Source organism: Miscanthus floridulus, chromosome 1 (assembly GCF_019320115.1).
Source record: "Miscanthus floridulus cultivar M001 chromosome 1, ASM1932011v1, whole genome shotgun sequence".
NCBI lineage: Eukaryota > Viridiplantae > Streptophyta > Magnoliopsida > Poales > Poaceae > Miscanthus > Miscanthus floridulus.
Window position 1 is genome coordinate 25,427,185 of NC_089580.1, and position 6,000 is coordinate 25,433,184.

Genomic DNA, 6,000 nt, shown 5'->3' on the forward strand with positions numbered 1-6,000 from the left:
TTCAATCATACTTCTAGTATTCAATGATTGTGGCATGAAATTCACATATCCAGTATACTATTTAGTGTACAACAATGGATTTAGGGTAGGACATAAACTTCTAGTTTCTAGGCTAAAGTATTATATACTTAGTTTTAGGATTATACAATTTATTAGCTAAATAGATCCTTCTAAAATCAGTTCATATGCTAGTATAGTCCAATTATTCATGTGCTTCTAGAAAATTCAGTTTCCTTTCTACCTACATGGTGGTAGTACATAAAGAACTATAACCTTCATGATTAATTGAGGCTTCTTTATGGATAAAATTAATGCAAAATTTGTTTAGATAGGCAATAGGCAATTGTTTATATAAAAACATGTAAATCTAATTCATTCTATGCAAAATTAACATATATTACTTCAAGTAAAAATTGCAACTAAGAACTTCATATTAGTCTTCAAACTAATAAAGTAACCATTAACTCTTCTACGAGTTTACATAATCCACTCAATTCAACGAAAATTAAAACTTAAAGCACCACCACCACTACTATCAATACTTCAGGATATGAATTTCAAAAGCAACAAATCTATAAGCACATGATTTAAGTTCTTCAAGGGAAACTTTAAATGTTCTATTTTTTATCTATTCTTACATGTCTTAACTTCAATGCTTGACATTTAGCAGCTTCATGCTTGCTCGATCCTTCTAGGAGTATAATATATGCAAGTCACATATCCTGATTTATAGAGCTATCTAAAAATGCTGGCTTAATTTCTACTTGATATTGAGTAATTCTGGATGATATTGGATACTTCTAGTATTTCAATGCTCTTGATCTTCTATTTCAAGAAATATTTCTTCTGGAATTAGACAAATTCGTCTTTATCATCTCGTCTTCTATGACTTTTAACACAAAGCTTCAAGCTAATTGTATTTGTTTATAGAGTAGCATTTATATCCCATATGGTCTTATAAGCTTGAAAATTCAATTTTCAATATTTCTAACATTATGCAATCATCATAATATAGGATATCTTCTAGAATTTCTTATGTAGTAAGTCCCATAAGACCTTTAGGATTTAGCTTGGTCACATACTCATTTTTTGAGAGTAATATCAGGAACTACAAAGCTTAAGGTCCACTCCACTTCAGTGGTAGTAGAATATCCTACTAGAATTTAATAAATGATCATGTGCTATATAATTCTGTCATTCAGGACAAGTTTAGGATATTCCTTCTTCATGAAGGTATGCATATATTATTATTATCGGAATCATCATGTGCGTGTGAGTTTACTACATGTAAACAAGTGGCAAAGTGCAAAAAGATAACGGATAGTTATACAAAATACTCTTAGAAGCATCCTAGCATTCTTCAGGATTATGGTATATGCAAATTTTTAGAATTAATACCAACCATTCATTCATTCCAAAAATTCATTATGCTAGAAAAAATAAATATGAGTCTCTCCAAGGTGATAAGTCTAAGGTCTGCAGGATTTAGAGAGCCTATACACCTTATACCATGTTTCTAATGTAATCATTCAAGATTTTATTCTTGCAATTACATGGTATATAATTCATAATGGGATTGCACTAGCATTTTTCAGAATTAAATTCAAAACATAGCAATTTTCATAATTAATCTACTATTTGATTCAGAAAAATTAAAGCTAGGCAAAACAACAATTAAACTGCAAATTTAATGTCGTATACATGCAGGTATAAGAAAATATAGTAAATATGCATAAAATGAGGGTCTAGGTTAATTAATCAGAAAATTGCTTTAAAACTGAAATTTCCAAGGGTTTATATTCAAAAACACCATCAGTTTACAGTTACCAGAAAATAGACACTATTCTGCCAGAATACTTGACCAATGATCAATTCTGCAAGAATCGGGGTCTTGTTCATAAATTATAGATTTAATGAACTCTTTTTTAATATTGCTGGGTTTTATGAAATTTTTCCGTGGCCCAATTCCTTTTAATTTGACTCATATTCTCGTACACGGTCCGAAATCCTTTAGGGATCTCAAACTAGAAATTCTTCTTCATCCGTAGCTTTTCTCTTCCTCAATTCTAAGTCCTGACGGCCGCCCGTAGCCTTTCTTGGCTTCTTGCTAACCACGGCGGCGGCAGCGGGGCACCGAAGCCTAGACGTACAGGTCCATCTTACAGTGGCAAGTGCGGAGACGTGGGCTCCGATGGTGTACGGCGTACCAACCATGGATGGCTATTGTGAGTCGTGCAGACTGGTTGGCAAGCAGACGCATGATGCTGCCTATAGCTTGCGGGCTATGTCCTCATCAACAGGATTTAGTCCGAGGTGAGCGGCCAACGGCGTGCAGTAATAGATAACGCATCAATCTGAGGAAGAGTCGAGTGCTGGATAGATTCGTGGCGTGCAGGCCACATGGTGGGGAGGCCGTGGCCACGCTCAATGACGGCATGCATGCCAATACGTGGAACATGGGCACGCAGGCCGAACAACTACTGTGCACTATCCGACATCATGACAATAAACACCCTGTCACTGTCAAATTTTGAATCGACACCAACCATATCGACAGTGATGAGGATTAGCTATTACTGTCGATTCCTACAAACCGATAGTGTTCTTCAACTTCACTGCCGGTTCTTTACTAAAACCGGTAGAATTCAGGTCCACTAACATTACCGATTCATGAGACTACCTGGTAGTGTAACCGTGAACATCACTGCCGGTTCTCACAAATCCAGCAGTGAAAATACATCACTGCCGATTCTCACAAATTCGGCAGCGATGAGGCCAACAGTGATGTGCAAATCTGACGGTGGCGTGGTGGATCATTGATGAGCTGCTGCTTTATCTTTCCTGCAGGAAGGCTGGCGTTTCCATGGCTTCTATTTGTTCATGCCATTGCTCTTCGATTAATGGTTTCCAAGCCAGTAACTAGATAATGTTATAGTTTTTTCTTCTTATTTAGACCCTAGATGCAACTCATGTAGATGCAAAAACTGTATATACTTATGCATGTACTTCTTGTACGTGTATCTACTTCATGTAGAAAAATGCAAATAAGAAAATAATCCAATGGTCGGGACCAATGCAATCTGCAAGATGTGATTCTTTCATACCTCACATAACGCGTAGGGTAGCGATTAGCAGATACATACCACGTAGGGGCATTTGGTATTGTTGTAGAACCGTTTGCTTGACAGCGACTGTGCATATTGACGCAGCGTAGATTAGTTGCATAGGTAGCAGACCTGTTCTGCTAACAACGTCGTCGAAGTAGTCGCGGTGGGATGTCGATGGTACAAGCGCCGGCATCAAAGATCGACGATGGCTTCAACGGCGATGTCGACGAAGAGCTTGCCATGCTGATAATGTGTTATAAAACGTGTTGCCAACGGTTAGGACCTTCCCTCTCCGTCTCTTATGATTAACATAGTAGATGAAAATAGTAGAACAAGTAGACACAAGATGGGGAGACTGTTCTTTGTTCCTCTGAAAATTGATGATTACGACATAGAGCTCCCACATATATATAGTCCTACCAAGGTCTAAGAGTTTGGTAAGAACCCATTAACAAATGGAATAGTATTAGGATTCCTCATCCTTTTATTCTAGGATAGAGTCCGAATGTTTTACAACAGTCCACATCCAGCTTTGGAGGTGTGAGGCTTTTGGGAGAAAGCCCTGCCTAGCACATTTAAGGATGGAAACAAGGCAGGTTCGGATCGGGTGAAGTCGCTGGGCACCCAAAACCTAAACCCAAACTTAAAATCCAAATCCGCTCCGAACACCGATTCGGGTGAAAATCTATCCGCGAAACCGAAACCCGCGGATCCTCAAAACCCAACGGATTAACCAAAACCCGACAATATATTACGATTAATCAGCAAAGACAGCAATACAAAACATGATAATACTGTCATACTGAATATGATAGATGATACAAAACACGCTACTAGCAGCTAGCCAATAGCCATGTATAGAACATAGTCGATAGTCCAGAACATGATTCGAGAGTACACGACCCTTGAGATGCAGTAGCAGCTTGAGATCCGCACCAGGAGCCCACATTGCTCGCTTCTTGACAAATGCAAAAAAGCAAACACATACAGATTGAGATGCGACAGCAGCTTGAGATCTAGGGAAGGCTAGAAGGGATGCGGCACCGAACCTACTGGATGTGCCGCCGTACAGGCTACGTGCGTCGGTGAGGTGCACGTGTGGACGTGGGGGGGGGGGCAAGGCCGAGGAGGCCACCCACCGCCCGAGGCCGAGCGCCGAATGCCTTGAGGGACCGAGAGAGAGGGCTAGAAGCATTGCTGTGTCAATGGGGAGGAGCGCGGAGGACATGACTCGGACAAGCCACGAGCTTGGAGCGCCCGAGCCACCGTCATAGTGTTGCCCGTCAGGTCGGTGGGTGTGAGCGTGCAGCGCCTGCGGTGTCTCCGTGCCTGAGCATCGCTCTAAGCCCCTGATTGCAGCGTGCAGCGCTGCCGGGATGCGAGCGTGCGGCGCCTAGGGGATGACCGAGCAAGGAGGGCTGTTGAGGGACGATCGAGGATCTCAGGTTATATACCGAGGGTTGCTAGTTGGGCTGATAAGGGACTGAATTTTTTGGGGCCCGATGGATATCTGGGGTGGAAATAAAGATGCACACCAAACTCGTAGTATTTCGGGTATCGAAACCCGCAAAACCGTGGGCAAAAATCAGGCCCCAAAACCAAAACCTGCGGACCCGAAACCCATGGATATTTGCACCAAACCCGATCCGCTACCAGCCTTAGGCACGTTGAGGCCAACAATGGAGACATCTTTGGTGTCTCACTCCTCGTTAGAGGCATCGCTTTGAGGTCTCCTACCTCCTGGGGTTTTGATTGAAAACCTCTTGGGTCCCTTAGTCGGCGTTGGCGGTATCTATGGATGTTATTTTACTCCATAGAAGCATTGTCTCGGTGAGCGCCCCACATCCCCAAATCTCTTTGCTTGTTTTTTGTGTCTTGCAAGGGCATTTGTTTGCCGGTGATGGTTTGCTGGCCATGTTTAATTGTGGTGGTTCTTGTTGTTACTTTCATTGTGAGGGTGGTCTTTTTCCTATTGAGTGTTGTTGTAAGTTGTTCCTTCTCTATTAATATATCCTAGGCATTTTTTTGCTCGTGGCCTTTTGAAAAAACAAACAATGAAACTAGGATTGTGTAAGGTCCTAATGGCTAGAGGGGGGTGAATAGCCTATAAAATTTTCTACAATAACACTAAGCAAAGTGGTTAGACAAATATGAGGTGAAATAATTCTTGCGCTAGCCTACTAAAAATGCAAGCCACCTACAACAATTCTAGTTACTATAGTCTCTAAACACACAAAGGCTAAGTCACTACCACTAAGTTAGTGAGCTCTCAAAGACTAACTAAAGAGCCTCACTAACCACTTGACAAGACAGAAGCTAGCTCTCAAAACTAATTACACTAAATAGCTTAGCTACACTAAGAAAGTAAATACAAGAGAGGGGATGTGATGTTTATACCACCGTGGCAAGAGACGATCAACCAATGACAATGAATACCAATAAAATCCTGATGATAAGATGACACAATGATTTTTTCATCGAGGTTCACTTGCTTGCCGGCAAGCTAGCCTCCGTTGTGGTGATTCACTCACTTGGAGGTTCATGCACTAATAGGCATCACACGCCTAACCCATAATTGGGTACTGCACAACCAACACAAGATGAGGATCCATAGGCCACAAGCAATCCACTAGAGTACCTGTTGACACCGTTTTTTGCACGTGTCAAAATAATCGGAGTGGACTAATTGGCAAGGGGAAAGTTATTGAATACTTTGATAGCTGATGAAAGCCAGTTTGAAAAGATGGTTGCCGATAGCTGGTGATGGTCGATGGAAAGGTTGATTTGGACTCGGGCGTTGCCGATGAGGTTGAAGACTACTGCCGATGAAACAGGGAGTATGCCGATGAAGGAAGACTTGAAGACTATTGCCGATGAAATAGGGAGTATGCCG